Source organism: Nerophis lumbriciformis, linkage group LG25, assembly GCF_033978685.3.
Source record: "Nerophis lumbriciformis linkage group LG25, RoL_Nlum_v2.1, whole genome shotgun sequence".
Lineage (NCBI taxonomy): Eukaryota > Metazoa > Chordata > Actinopteri > Syngnathiformes > Syngnathidae > Nerophis > Nerophis lumbriciformis.
In genome coordinates, this window is record NC_084572.2 from 28,085,441 (window position 1) to 28,101,802 (window position 16,362).

The following is a 16,362-nucleotide window of genomic DNA, read 5'->3' on the forward strand; positions in this document are numbered from 1 at the left end:
GAATAGACAGACATGCTTACATGATGTTTGTATGTGAACGGACGGACATGCTTACTTGAAGTGTGTATGTGAATAGACAGACATGTTTACATGATGTTTGTATGTGAACGGACAGACACGCTTACTTTAAGTGCGTATGTGAATAGACAGGCATAATTACTAGAAGTGTGTATGTGAGCAGACAGGTATGTTTACTTTAAGTGTGTATGTGAATAGACAGAATGCTTACATGATGTTTACATGTGAACGGACAGACAAGCTTACTTTAAGTGTGTATGTGAATAGCCAGGTATAATTACTTTAAGTGCGTATGTGAATAGACAGACATGTTTACATAATGTTTGTATGTGAACGGACAGACATGCTTACTTTAAGTGCGTATGTGAATAGACAGACACATTTACATAATGTTTGTATGTGAACAGACAGACATGTTTACTTTAAGTGTGTATGTGAATAGACAGGCATAATTACTTTAAGTGCGTATCTGAATAGACAGACATGTTTACATAATGTTTGTATGCAAACAGACAGACATGCTTACTTTAAGTGCGTGTGTGAATAGACAGACATGCTTACATGACGTTTGTATGTGAACGGACGGACATGCCTACTTTAAGTGCGTATGTGAATAGACAGACACGTTTACATGATGTTTGCATGTGAACGGACGGACATGCTTACTTAAAGTGTGTATGTCAATAGACAGACAAACTGCATGTACCTTCAGTGTATACATGAATGGACCGGCATGTTTACATTGTGTTTATGTGAATGGAGAGACGGACACTGGCATGTGAGCTGAAATGTGGCGTTAGGTTCGGGTGGCTCTTACGAAGACTCATGAGAAGTAGTTTGCATGTATGATTGATGTGACACGGCTCGTTGTGTAGTGGGCGGGGCCAGGATCAAAGGTATCTCGGCGCTGAGCATCAATATTTGATCCCCCATCCCCCGCCTCCTCGGATCTGCACGCCAGCTAACTTTAGCACACTTGTTTCCAAAAATAGCAGCGTGTCTGCCAACAATGAATAATTCCGCGGCGCATTCAGAAGGCGCCACGTGAACGTGTTTCATCCGCTCGGATGTGGGCGACACGCCGCCGCGCACACTCTCTTCTTGTTGGAAGCGCAGAGGTCACATGACCACTCCAACAGCCTCCACTTCAAGATGCGTCGCATAAAAACACACATAATCAAAACACATCCCATTTATGTGTGCTGTTAGTCCCTGAATGTCCCTACATTTAACATGAGCTACAATAAACTGCAGTAATGATCCGGAGTGCATGAGAAAGTACAAAGAAAACATAACAGGCTTCACAGTAAAAAATGAGTAAGCAACATGTTGATACTCGATTAAGTTGCTGAACACTCTTGGTACTTCAAACACATCGTGTGGAATTCATTAAAGAAGTATATACTAGGAGGTTGCCTACAGCCGCAACTGTTAATGATCCAGGGTTATTATAGCCTGGCGACTACAAATCTGTGCTTAATTGAATAATTTGATTATTTACTATTAAAAAAAAAATAAAAAAATAAAAATTACGCATCTACAAAATGATCTCCTTTATATGTAATTGTTCGGGCTGTATCGATCCAATATTGATATTGGATGATATCGACTTGCATGTAAAATATTCGACACAAACATTCCTGCAGCGTGTCCTCCAATAAGCCCGCACTTTCTTGTATTCTAATCATTTACAAAAGGTAAACATGCGAGGCTATAGGCTACTGAAGCGAGCAGCTACGCAACAGCTAAGCACACAATAGCACACAAGCTAGACACACGGCGCAAGTGTCCTTAATTAAACAATGTGGCGGTCTAAAATAGCACTTTTGTCAATTTAAACAAGTATCAAATCATTTCAGTTGCATGTTACTTACGCATTAGCAAGTATCCAGTAACACACGTGTCCGCATCATTGAACTTGCTGTGTTTTGAGTTTAACTTACTGAATTATTGTGGGGGGTGGGTGGGGGGAACTATTAAAACTCCACTTCACTTTATTAAAAACAACAAAAGTCCATTCCAGATGTGAGGTCAGGAAAAAACACATAGGCTATTTCATCCCTACAAGCCTGTTTTGCAGGTTTCTCTGCTCTTCATGAGATTTTATATACACCCCGCCTTCCGCCCGATTGTAGCTGAGATAGGCTCCAGCGCCCCCCGCGACCCCAAAGGGAATAAGCGGTAGAAAATGGATGGATGGATATTTATTATTACTATTTTATTTATTATTTAAAAATGATCTCCTTTATATGTAATTGTTCGGGGTGTATCGATCCAATATTGATATTGGTTCAATGTCAGAAAATAAACGAGTATCAGATGATATCGACTTGCATGTAAAATATCCGACACAAACATTCCTGCAGCGTGTTTACTTGAGCAAATGTTCTCCAACAAGCACACACTTTCTTGTATTCTAGTCATTTGCAAAAGGTAAACATGCGAGGCTATAGGCTACTGAAGCGAGCAGCTACGCAACAGCTAAGCACACAATAGCACACAAGCTAGACACACGGAGCACGTGTCCTTAATTAAACAACATAAAATAGCACTTTTGTCAATTTAAACAAGTATCAAATCATTTAGTTGCAAATTACTTACGCATTAGCCTATTAGAAGGTATCCAGTAACACACGTGTCCGCATCATTGAACTTGCTGCGTTTTGAGCTTAATTTACTGAATTATTGTTGGGGGGGGACTATTAAAACTCCACTTCACTTTATTAAAAACAGCATAAGTCAGCTTCAGACGTGAGGTCAGGAAAAACCACATAGGCTATTTCATCCCGACAAGCCTGTTTTGCGGGTTTGTGTGCTCTTCAGGGGATTTTATAAATAATAAATAAAATGTTTCTCTGCTCTTCAGGGGATTTTATTATTTTATTTATTATTATTATTTTATTTATTATTTATAAAATCCCCTGAAGAGCAGAGAAACCTGCGAAACAGGCTTGTAGGGATGAAATAGCCTGTGTTTTTTCCTGACCAAATATATATATATATATATATATATATATATATATATATATATATATATATATATATATATATATATATGTGTTTGTATATATATTTGTAATTTTTTATTCGAAAATGTATTTTATATATATATATATATATATATATATATATATATATATATATATATAAAATACATTTTCAAATTCTTTTTAATCAACTAAGAATCGTTACACATAAGAATCGCGATTTAATTCGATAATCGATTCTATTTCACACCGCGACTATGAAACATTAAAAGTTTGTATGATTCATGCTGATATCGTATCAAATCAATATCGGTATCGGCCAAAACCCAAGGCTTCCATATCAGGATCGTATCAGCCCCAATTAATTATCCACTTTTTGTATGCTGTTTACTCCTTCTGAAATGTCTAACTGACTGACTCAGTTCAGTTTTTCAACAGTCCAGTCTTCATTGACTGAAACCTGCGTTGGCGTGTCAACGAAAAACCGAACCACATCGAAATTACGGAGCGGACTTCCGCAGTTGGATCTGGATCCTCCTCAGGACGCCATTACGTCGATAAAGTCGTTTCTGCACTTCTTACCCAGTTGACAGGACTGTGGTCCAGGACTCTTGTCCTGTAAACCATTGTCCACATTCAGTTGTAGAAAAAACTAGACCTGGTTTGTGGAAAATGTGACTCTTCTATGTTTTATCATCTTGAATGGACTTTAAAAGTCCAGAAGGTTGAATGAAAGGCACTGTTGTTTTATCATGGAGGACTGATGGTCTTCACCTGAATACAGTTCTTGGGGGTTTTTGATTGGTGGTCCTGTGAGAAAGCACACTGGAAGAAGGACTTAAACGAAGGACAAAGCAAATGAGTTGTGTGACAAATGTTCCCCGTGAGGAAACGAGCCTGCCGCGTTTGACTTTGAGTCTTCTGCTCATCTTTTTGCTCCACCTCTGACATTTTAGGAAGTCGTAGTACTGTAGTAGTACTGTAGTAGTAATAATTGAATAGAATATCTGCTGTTTAGTTGTTATATCTTGCTTTATTGTTGCAATTACAGTTGCAAGTCCAAGACATAAGTTGTCAGTAGTGTGGAGTTTATGCAATGATGGCTAGTCAGTTCATTCTTTACTGAATCTTTGTTGTGCCCTAAAAAGTGTTAATACTGTAAGCATTGTACTTATTACACACAAGCTGTTTGATTGTATTGTGCATCTCAGTTGTAGTTTTCATTAACAAATTTGAAGGTGTTGAAATCGCCATGTAAAATGGCTAACGCTAATCAGTAGCATGTCAATAGCAAAGCCAATGTATATTAGCATCAAGCTAGTGCATTTTTGGAAAAGCGGAGCCTTACTTAACTTACGTTGGAGCGTTTTCTTTTTGAGTCAGTTTCTTTGTTGGCGTCGAAAATGGCAACATTAGCTCGAGGTAGTTTGGCTCAGCCCACTCTCAGTGCTGCTGGAGTGACCAATACGTGCCAAAGTGCGAAGAGCCGACAACCATGCGTGGGGTCACGCCCAATCCAGGTACTCCGGTACCTGGGTTGGGCGGTAGCATGACCTAAATGATCTTTTTCTATGGTTGTAGTGCAAGTACCACAAAAAAAATAGCTACAAAATAAATCAGAAGTTACTCAGTCCTTGAGTTGTTTTTTTCCCCTTTACTTTGCCAGCAGGCACAAGACATTGATGCAACATTGATCATACATACATGTCCTTTAAAACTGACATTGTTGCAAAATAGTTGTATTTGTCAATTGTTGGATCCACATTGCTGGTTGGAAAATGACCAAATTTCAATGGTCAAATCAACATGACAACCGGACATTGAATAAATGTCGTCAAACAGCATGTTGTTTCAACGTTGTATTTGTGTTGTAGAATATTGGTTGGGAAATGACCAAAATTCAATGATCAAATCAACGTCAGAACCCAACATTGATTAAACGTCAAAAAGCATGTTGTTTCAACGTTGTATTTGTGTTGTAGAATATTGGTTGGGAAATGACCAAAATTCAATGATCAAATCAACATCAGAACCCAACATTGATTAAACGTCGTCAAAAAGCATGTTGTTTCAACGTTGTATTTGTGTTGTAGAATATTGGTTGGAAAATGACCAAAATTCAATGGTCAAATCAACGTCAGAGCCCAACATTGATTAAACGTTGTCAAAAAGCATGTTGTTTCAATGTTGTATTTGTGTTGTAGAATATTGGTTGGAAAATGACCAAAATTCAATGATCAAATCAACGTCACAACCCAACATTGATTAAAAGTTGTCAAAAAGCATGTTGTTTCAACATTGTATTTGTGTTGTAGAATATTGGTTGGAAAATGACCAAAATTCAATGATCAAATCAACGTCAGAACCCAACATTGATTAAACGTCGTCAAAAAGCATGATGTTTCAACGTTGTATTTGTGTTGTAGAATATTGGTTGGAAAATGACCAAAATTCAATGGTCAAATCACCGTCAGAGCCCAACATTGATTAAACATTGTCAAAAAGCATGTTGTTTCAATGTTGTATTTGTGTTGTAGAATATTGGTTGGAAAATGACCAAAATTCAATGATCAAATCAACGTCACAACCCAACATTGATTAAAAGTTGTCAAAAAGCATGTTGTTTCAACATTGTATTTGTGTTGTAGAATATTGGTTGGAAAATGACCAAAATTCAATGATCAAATCAACGTCAGAACCCAACATTGATTAAACGTCGTCACAAAGCATGTTGTTTCAACGTAATATTTGTGTTGTAGAATATTGGTTGGGAAATGACCAAAATTCAATGGTCAAATCAACGTCAGAACCCAACATTGATTAAACGTCGTCAAAAAGCATGTTGTTTCAACGTTGTATTTGTGTTGTAGAATATTGGTTGGAAAATGACCAAAATTCAATGGTCAAATCAACGTCAGAGCCCAACATTGATTAAACGTTGTCAAAAAGCATGTTGTTTCAATGTTGTATTTGTGTTGTAGAATATTGGTTGGAAAATGACCAAAATTCAATGATCAAATCAACGTCACAACCCAACATTGATTAAAAGTTGTCAAAAAGCATGTTGTTTCAACATTGTATTTGTGTTGTAGAATATTGGTTGGAAAATGACCAAAATTCAATGATCAAATCAACGTCAGAACCCAACATTGATTAAACGTCGTCAAAAAGCATGATGTTTCAACGTTGTATTTGTGTTGTAGAATATTGGTTGAAAAATGACCAAAATTCAATAGTCAAATCAACGTCAGAACCCAACATTGATTAAACGTCGTCAAAAAGCATGTTGTTCCAACGTTATATTTGTGTTGTAGAATATTGGTTTGAAAATGACCAAAATTCAATGGTCAAATCAACATGACAACCCAACATTGATTAAACGTCGTCAAAAAGCATGATGTTTCAACGTTGTATTTGTGTTGTAGAATATTGGTTGGAAAATTACCAAAATTCAATGATCAAATTAACGTCATAACCCAACATTGATTAAACGTCGTCACAAAGCATGTTGTTTCAACGTAATATTTGTGTTGTAGAATATTGGTTGGGAAATGACCAAAATTCAATGGTCAAATCAACGTCAGAACCCAACATTGATTAAACGTCGTCAAAAAGCATGTTGTTTCAACGTTGTATTTGTGTTGTAGAATATTGGTTGGAAAATGACCAAAATTCAATGGTCAAATCAACGTCAGAGCCCAACATTGATTAAACGTTGTCAAAAAGCATGTTGTTTCAATGTTGTATTTGTGTTGTAGAATATTGGTTGGAAAATGACCAAAATTCAATGATCAAATCAACGTCACAACCCAACATTGATTAAAAGTTGTCAAAAAGCATGTTGTTTCAACATTGTATTTGTGTTGTAGAATATTGGTTGGAAAATGACCAAAATTCAATGATCAAATCAACGTCAGAACCCAACATTGATTAAACGTCGTCAAAAAGCATGATGTTTCAACGTTGTATTTGTGTTGTAGAATATTGGTTGAAAAATGACCAAAATTCAATAGTCAAATCAACGTCAGAACCCAACATTGATTAAACGTCGTCAAAAAGCATGTTGTTCCAACGTTATATTTGTGTTGTAGAATATTGGTTTGAAAATGACCAAAATTCAATGGTCAAATCAACATGACAACCCAACATTGATTAAACGTCGTCAAAAAGCATGATGTTTCAACGTTGTATTTGTGTTGTAGAATATTGGTTGGAAAATTACCAAAATTCAATGATCAAATTAACGTCATAACCCAACATTGATTAAACATCGTCACAAAGCATGTTGTTTCAACGTTGTATTTGTGTTGTAGAATATTGGTTGGAAAATGACCAAAATTCAATGGTCAAATCAACGTCAGAACCCAACATTGATTAAACGTTGTCAAAAAGCATGTTGTTTCAACGTTGTATTTGTGTTGTAGAATATTGGTTGGAAAATTACCAAAATTCAATCATCAAATCAACGTCAGAACCCAACATTGATTAAACGTCGTCAAAAAGCATGTTGTTTCAACGTTATGTTTGAGTTGCTCAACATCAGGACCTAATTGAACAAGTTCTCAACGTTGTTTTAATGTCTTGTGCTTGCTGGGTTCCTCCTCTTACCCAAATAATTATTTAAATGACTACTTTTTACTTTTACAAGAGTCACATTCCTCCAAGGCAAGGCTCGGGAGCACATGTTGTGGCTCTTAGATAAAACTTAGCTCCTTAAAACATGCTCATGAATTTTCTATCCATGCTCTAGCGCTCGGGCTCAGGCCAGGGATTGGCTCCTGCTTCCTGCAAGGCTTTGGCCAATCACAGCTACACACGTCTTGTGAGGTCAGGGAGTGAATGCCCTGCTTTTCAATCAAATATTCTGTTTGATAGTTTATGAGAATAAAAGAAAAAAATATATAAATTAGTGGTTACTGTTGTGCTGGACCAGATGTTCCTCCAAGGGAATTTAAGTTACTGGTCAATCCCAAGTACTTTCTAATGACATATATGCTGAGTGTAAGTTAAGACCCCAACAGAATTGGTATTTTGCAATTTATTTCCAAAGCTTTGAAGAGACCAACCTAGAACAACACATTCAATTGCATAGCCAAGTTGATCTGAAAATATTACGGAAGCGCTGTCTTCTTCAATATGCCAATAGCCCCCACCCTCCCCAGCTGGACTACACAGGTTCATTGTTTAGCTCAGGATGAGACAGGATGAGAATCGGAGAGAAAAGGGAGTATTCCAACTCCTTAAATTCCACAGCTCAAGGTAACTCACAGTGTATCATCGGACATGAGATGGAGAAAAAATAGAAAGAGTACAAATGGAAACCACTAGCTATTTCAACTACGACTATAGAAAGAAATAACTCTTAAATATGTATATATATATATATATATCTCTGTCATTACATAACACACTGCAGCGTGGGAGTACTGCTGTATTGACCATGTTTGGTTCTCCATAGTCCTGAAACACATCGAAACCAACCTGCAGCACCATCCCGTTCAACGCGTGGAAGGCTCAAGTTCTGCGCGACGCTTAACCCCACCACGTACCAACCAGACTACAACGCCAATAAAAGAGGAATAAAGGTAATATTTTCCACCTCAAAGTAGAGTGGAATGCTCAGGGAGTCTCACCGCCTCTTCATCTTGTCCTGTTCAAGGACAAAACACAATCAATCAATCAATGTTTATTTATATAGCCCTAAATCACAAGTGTCTCAAAGGGCTGCACAAGCCACAACGACATCCTCGGTACAGAGCCCACATAAGGGCAAGGAAAAACTCACAACCCAGTGGGATGTCAATGTGAATGACTATGAGAAACCTTGGAGAGGACCGCAGATGTGGGTGACACCCCCCCCCCCCCCCCTCCCTCTAGTGGAGACTGAATGCAATGGACATCGAGTGGGTCTGACATAATATTGTGAAAGTCCAGTCCATAGCGGATCTAACATAATAGTGAGAGTCCAGTCCATAGTGGATCTAACATAATAGTGAGAGTCCAGTCCATAGTGGATCTAACATAATAGTAAGAGTCCAGTCCATAGTGGATCTAACATAATAGTGAAAGTCCAGTCCATAGTGGATCTAACATAATAGTGAGAGTCCAGTCCATAGTGGATCTAACATAATAGTAAGAGTCCAGTCCATAGTGGATCTAACATAATAGTGAAAGTCCAGTCCATAGTGGATCTAACATAATAGTGAGAGTCCAGTCCATAGTGGATCTAACATAATAGTGAGAGTCCAGTTCATAGTGGATCTAACATAATAGTGAGAGTCCAGTCCATAGTGGATCTAACATTATATTGTGAGAGTCCAGTCCATAGTGGATATAACATAATAATGTGAGAGTCCAGTCCATAGTGGATCTAACATAATAGTGTTATGAGGACACCCCGTGTATTCACACACATATCAGAATCAGAATCAATTTATTGCCATTGTTTGAGAACAGGTTCACAAACTAGGAATTTTTCTTGGTGCAATCGTGCAACATAAAACACATATAACACAGATTTGGTACTAACAAGAGCTGTAACTGAGCTATTAGATATTGTTATAGACTTAGAAGGAATTCAAAGGAGCTACTGTTAGGAGTTATTGTTCATGTGCCTGATGGCCGAGGGGAAAAAACTGTTTAGGTGGCGGGAGGTGATGGTCTGGATGGACCGTAGTCTCCTGACTGAGGGTTTGAGGGGAGAATAGTTTGTGTCCAGGGTGAGAAGAGTCAGCTGTGATCTGACCCACACACGCCTCCTGGTCCTGGAGGAGAAGAAGTCCTGGAGGGATGGGAGCTTGCAGCCAATCGCCTTCACAATAGTCTTAAAGGGGAACATTATCACAATTTCAGAATTGTTAAAACCATTAAAAATCAGTTCCCAGTGGCTTATTTTATTTTTCGAAGTTTTTTTCAAAATGTTACCCATCACGCAATATCCCTAAAAAAAGCTTCAAAGTGCCTGATTTTAACCATCGTTATATACACACGTCCATTTTCCTGTGACGTCACATAGTGAAGCAGACACAAACAAACATGGCGGAAAGAACTGCAAGCTATAGCGACATTAGCTCGGATTCAGACTCGGATTTCAGCGGCTTAAGCGATTCAACAGATTACGCATGTATTGAAACGGATGGTTGTAGTGTGGAGGCAGGTAGCGAAAACGAAATTGAAGAAGAAACTGAAGCTATTGATCCATATCGGTTTGAACCGTATGCAAGCGAAACCGACGAAAACGACACGACAGCCAGCGACACGGGAGAAAGCGAGGACGACTTCGGCGATCGCCTTCTAACCAACGATTGGTATGTGTTTGTTTGGAAAACTAACTAACAACTATGAACTAGGTTTACAGCATATGAAAGACATTTGGCAACAACATGCACTTTGAGAGTGCAGACAGCCCAATTTTCATCAATTAATATATTCTGTAGACATACCCTCACCCGCGCTCTTTTCCTGAAAGCTGATCTGTCCAGTTTTGGAGTTGATGTCAGCAGGCCAGGGAAGCTAGGGTCGATAGCTCGCTCGTCTGCGGGAACAAACTGCCGCCATTGCTTGCCGTGCTACCGAGGTCCTTTGTCCCTGAATTGCTCACACACTCCGGCAGATTCAATGGGGGTCTGGCGGCAGATTTCTTTGACTTTATCGTTGGAAATGCATCTGCTTTGAGTGTCGCAGGATATCCACACATTCTTGCCATCTCTGTCGTAGCATAGCTTTCGTCGGTAAAGTGTGCGGAACAAACGTCCAATTTCTTGCCACTTTCGCATCTTTGGGCCACTGGTGCAACTTGAATCCGTCCCTGTTCGTGTTGTTACACCCTCCGACAACACACCGACGAGCAGAGGTGGGTAGAGTAGCCAGAAATTGTACTCAAGTAAGAGTACTGTTACTTTAGAGATTTATTACTCAAGTAAAAGTAAGGAGTAGTCACCCAAATATTTACTTGAGTAAAAGTAAAAAGTATGTTGTAAAAAAACTACTCAAGTACTGAGTAACTGATGAGTAACATACACACACATATCATATATATATATATATATATATATATATATATATATATATATATATATATATATATATATATATATATACATACACACACACACACACATATATACATAAATATATATATATACACACACACACATATATATATATATATATATATATTTATATACATACATTGATATATACAATATATAATTTATATATATATTTTTTGCCGTTTTTGTTTACATGTTAATAGTGTTTTAATGAATATACATGCATGTTTAACACATATAGATTCCTTTCTTTCATGAAGACAAGAATATAAGTTGGTGTATTACCTGATTCTGATGACTTGCATTGATTGGAATCAGACAGTAGTGATGACAAACGTCCACGTTTTCAAATGGAGGAGAAAAAAAGTTCCTCCTTTCTGTCCAATACCACATGAAAGTGGTTGGTTTTTGGCATCTTATATGTCCAGCTTCCATATTCGTTTTTATACACTTTACAAGAAATACATTGGCGGCAAACTCCGTAGCTTGCTAGCTTGTTTGCGCAGGCTTTCGGAGACTCTTATTTTGAAAGCGCAGGCGCGATGGAGCGGCACTTTTATTGTGAAGACAGGAACTGTACAGTCAGTCTTTAGGCTTTTGACGGGGTGTACGGTTGAAATAAAAATTTTTATTTTTTCCTTCACACTTTTGATTGATTGATTGGAACTTGTATTAGTGGATTGCACAGTACAGTACATATTCCGTACAATTGACCACTAAATGGTAACACCCCAATAAGTTTTTCAACTTGTTTAAGTCAGGTCATGTGACCCCTGGCTCTGTTTGATTGGTCCAACGTCACCAGTGACTGCATCTGATTGGTGGAACGGAGTGAACATCACCAGTGACTGTATTTGTTGAAACGCAGGCACTCTGAAGGTCTGTCTGACAGACCAAAACAAACAAAGCGTGCATTAACAGATCGATAAAAATTAGTAGCGAGTAGCGAGCTGAATGTAGATAAAAGTAGCGGAGTAAAAGTAGCGTTTCTTCTCTATAAATATACTCAAGTAAAAGTAAAAGTATGTTGCATTAAAACTACTCTTAGAAGTACAATTTATCCCAAAAGTTACTCAAGTACATGTAACGGAGTAAATGTAGCGCGTTACTACCCACCTCTGCCGACGAGGCATGATAAAGTTAAAGTTAAAGTTAAAGTACCAATGATTGTCACACACACACTAGGTGTGGCGAGATTATTCTCTGCATTTGACCCATCACCCTTGATCACCCCCTGGGAGGTGAGGGGAGCAGTGGGCAGCAGCGGTGGCCGCGCCCGGGAATCATTTTTTGGTGATTTAACCCCCAATTCCAACCCTTGATGCTGAGTGCCAAGCAGGGAGGTAATGGGTTCCATTTTTATAGTCTTTGGTATGACTCGGCCGGGGTTTGAACTCACAACTTACCGATCTCAGGGCGGACACTCTAACCACTAGGCCACTGAGTAGGTCTCCAAGGTACGGAAAACAGTCGAAAAAAACGGAAAATAACAGAGCTGATTTGACTCGGTGTTTGAGAAAATGGCGGATTGCTTCCTGATGTGACGTCACGTTGTGACGTCATCGCTCCGAGAGCGAATATTAGAAAGGCGTTTAATTCGCCAAAATTCACCCATTTAGAGTTCGGAAATCGGTTAAAAAAATATATGGTCTTTTTTCTGCAACATCAAGGTATATATTGACGCTTACATAGGTCTGGTGATAATGTTCCCCTTTAATTAGTTTCGATGGTGAGAAGAGGTGCCAGGGACGAGACACAGGGAACGTGGAAGAATGTGTAACGTTTGGTTTCATTGAACAATGCTCAAGCAATTCCTCCAAAAACATGTGAACATTTTTTGATTGATTGATTGATTGATTGAAACTTTTATTAGTAGATTGCACAGTACAGTACATATTCTGTACAATTGACCACTAAATGGTAACACCCGAATAAGTTTTTCAACTTGTTTAAGTCGGGGTCCACTTAAATCGATTCATATACTGTATACTATCATCATAATACAGTCAACACACAAGTTAATCATCAGAGTATATCCATTGAATTATTTACATTATTTACAATCCGAAGTGTGGGATGTGGAGGGGGGGGGGTTAGGTTGGGTTGATATCAGCACTTCAGTCATCAACAATTGCATCATCAGAGAAATTGACATTGAAACAGTGTAGGTCAGACTTGGTAGGATATGTGCAGCAAGTAGTGGACATAGAGAGTGAGTTCAGAAAGCATAAGAACAAGTATATACATTTGATTATTTACATTTGATTAATTACAATCCGGGGAGCTGGGATATGGTGGGGGGGAGGGTGTTAGTCTAGGGTTGAAGTTGCCTGGAGGTGTTCTTTTAGTGCGGTTTTGAAGGAGGATAGAGATGCACTTTCTTTTACACCTGTTGGGAGTGCATTCCATATTGATGTGGCATAGAAGGAGAATGAGTTAAGACCTTTGTTAGATCGGAATCGGGGTTTGACGTGGTTTGTGGAGCTCCCCCTGGTGTTGTGGTTATGGCGTTATGGGTGCCTGTTACGTCAATCGCCAAACATAAGAAAAATATATTTACCATCAATCTTCACTATGACGTCACGTTTGTCACTTGATTGACACACATGACAAGCGAGGATCTTGTGAGATCAGTTTGAGGAAAAACAACAACAACAGCAGACAGGAACGCGGGAATTAATTTTTATTTCAACCAAGACTCGCACTCCCAAACGATTGCCGTCAAAAGTGTAAAGTTCCTGTCTTCACAGTAAAAGTGAAGACAAGTGCCTGTGTTGACAAAATAAGGGCCTCAGGAAACTATTATGACAAACACATTTAGGCTTATTGCACTCAAAACTACGGACGTCCGATAATATCGGACTGCTGATATTATGGGCCGATATATGCTTTAAAATGTAACGGACTACTACTATGTTACTATAACAATCTACAAGGTTAATGTAGGTTGCTTCTCTTTCTCCCCCTCCATTTTTCTGCATTCTTTCGTATCTCAAGTTATCATTACGTATATGTATTGTTGCATTTGAACAACTGTATTGTTTATAATAAAGGTAAAGTATTGGTATTGTTCATTATCAATAGCGCTATTTCTATTGGTATTTGTATTGATCCATTTGTAGTGTAATAATGCTCATTGTCATTTCTGTATTATTTTTTATTTTTCGCTAACTGCTTATTTGCTATTACTTTTACCATCATATTTGTACATGTCGTATTTGCTGATGTTGCTCTATTGTTGTTGTTGTTGTTGTTTGCTGTTGTTGTTTTTGTCTCTCTGTCTAATCCCCCTCTTGTCCCCACAATTTCCCCCTCTGTCTTCTTTTTTTTCTCTTTCTATCCCCTCCTGCTCCGGCCCGGCTGCACTAAATGATAATATAAATACATTTAATAAAGTAAAATACAAATAAGGCAACAAGAGAAGTATCCTACACTTCTCTTTTGTAAAGTAAATCTGAACAGCCGACATGGGCATCTACATCAACTATATGATTTGCCTGAGAAGCTGGACAGGACACACAAAAAAATAAAAAATAAAAATAAATAAATAAAAAATAAAAAAATAAAATAAAATAAAATGTAACGGACAAAGCTTAACCTATTGTTACTATAACAATCTACAAGGTTAATGTAGGTTGCTTCTCTTTCTCCCCCCTTCCATTTTTCTGCATTCTTTCGTATCTCAAGTTATCATTACGTATATATATTGTTGCATTTGAACAACTGTATTGTTTATAATAAAGGTAAAGTATTGGTATTGTTCATTATCAATAGCGCTATTTCTATTGGTATTTGTATTGATCCATTTGTAGTGTAATAATGCTCATTGTCATTTCTGTATTTTTTCTTCTTTTTTTTTCTTTTCGCTAACTGCTTATTTGCTATTACTTTTACCATCATATTTGTACATGTTGTATTTGCTGATGTTGCTCTATTGTTGTTGTTGTTGTTGTGTTTGCTGTTGTTGTTTTTGTCTCTCTGTCTAATCCCCCTCTTGTCCCCACAATTTCCCCCTCTGTATTCTTTTTTTTCTCTTTCTATCCCCTCCTGCTCCGGCCCGGCTGCACCAAATGATAATATAAATACATTTAATAAAGTCAAATACAAATAAGGCAACAAGAGAAGTATCCCACACTTCTCTTTTGTAAAGTCCATCTGAACAGCCGACATGGGCATCTACATCAACTATATGATTTGCCTGAGAAGCTGGACAGGACAAAAAAAAAAAAAAAAAAAAAAAAAAAAAATTAATATCGGAATTTATCGGTATCGGTTTCAAAATTATCGGTATCGGTTTCAAAATGAAAAATTTATGACTTTTTAAAACGCCGCTGTGTACACGGACGTAGGGAGAAGTACAGAGCGCCAATAAACCTTAAAGGCACTGCCTTTGCATGCCGGTCCAGTCACATAATATCTACGGCTTTTCACACACACGAGTGAAAGCATACTTGGTCAACAGCCATACAGGTCACACTGAGGGTGGCCGTATAAACAACTTTAACACCGTTACAAATATGCGCCACACTGTGAACCCACACCAAACAAGAATGACAAACACATTTCGGGAGAACATCCGCACAGTAACACAACATAAACACAACAGAACAAATACCCAGAATCCTTTGCAGCACTAACTCTTCCCGGACGCTACAATATACACCGCCCACTACCCCCACCTCAACTCCCCCCCCCCCCCCCCCCCCCCCCAACCCCGTCCACCTCAACCTCCTCATGCTCTCTCAGGGAGAACATGTCCCAAATTCCAAGCTGCTGTTTTGAGGCATGTTTAAAAAGAATAATGCACTTTGTGACTTCAATAATAAATATGGCAGTGCCATGTTGGCATTTTTTCCCATAACTTGAGTTGATTTATTTTGGAAAACCTTGTTACATTGTTTAATGCATCCAGCGGGGCATCACAACAAAATTAGTCATAATAATGTGTTAATTCCACGACTGTATATATCGGTATCGGTTGATATCGGAATCGGTAATCAAGAGTTGGACATTATCGGAATATCGGCAAAAAAGCCATTATCGGACATCTCTACTCAGAAGTTATCGTACGCATGCACTGGAAGATCATGCAGACTCCATAAAGAGATGCCTGAACTGAGATTTGAACCCAGATCACCCGAGTGAATGGCCTACATGCCAACCACTACTCCACCGTGCGGCACTCTAAGTTTGCTTGTCTTAAAATGCTCACATTTAGTTGTATTAAGTGTTAAAAAAATGAGTCTTTGACGGAAATACGTTTGAAAATATTTGAGTTTCAGGGCTTTCTGAGCCAGAAACATTCC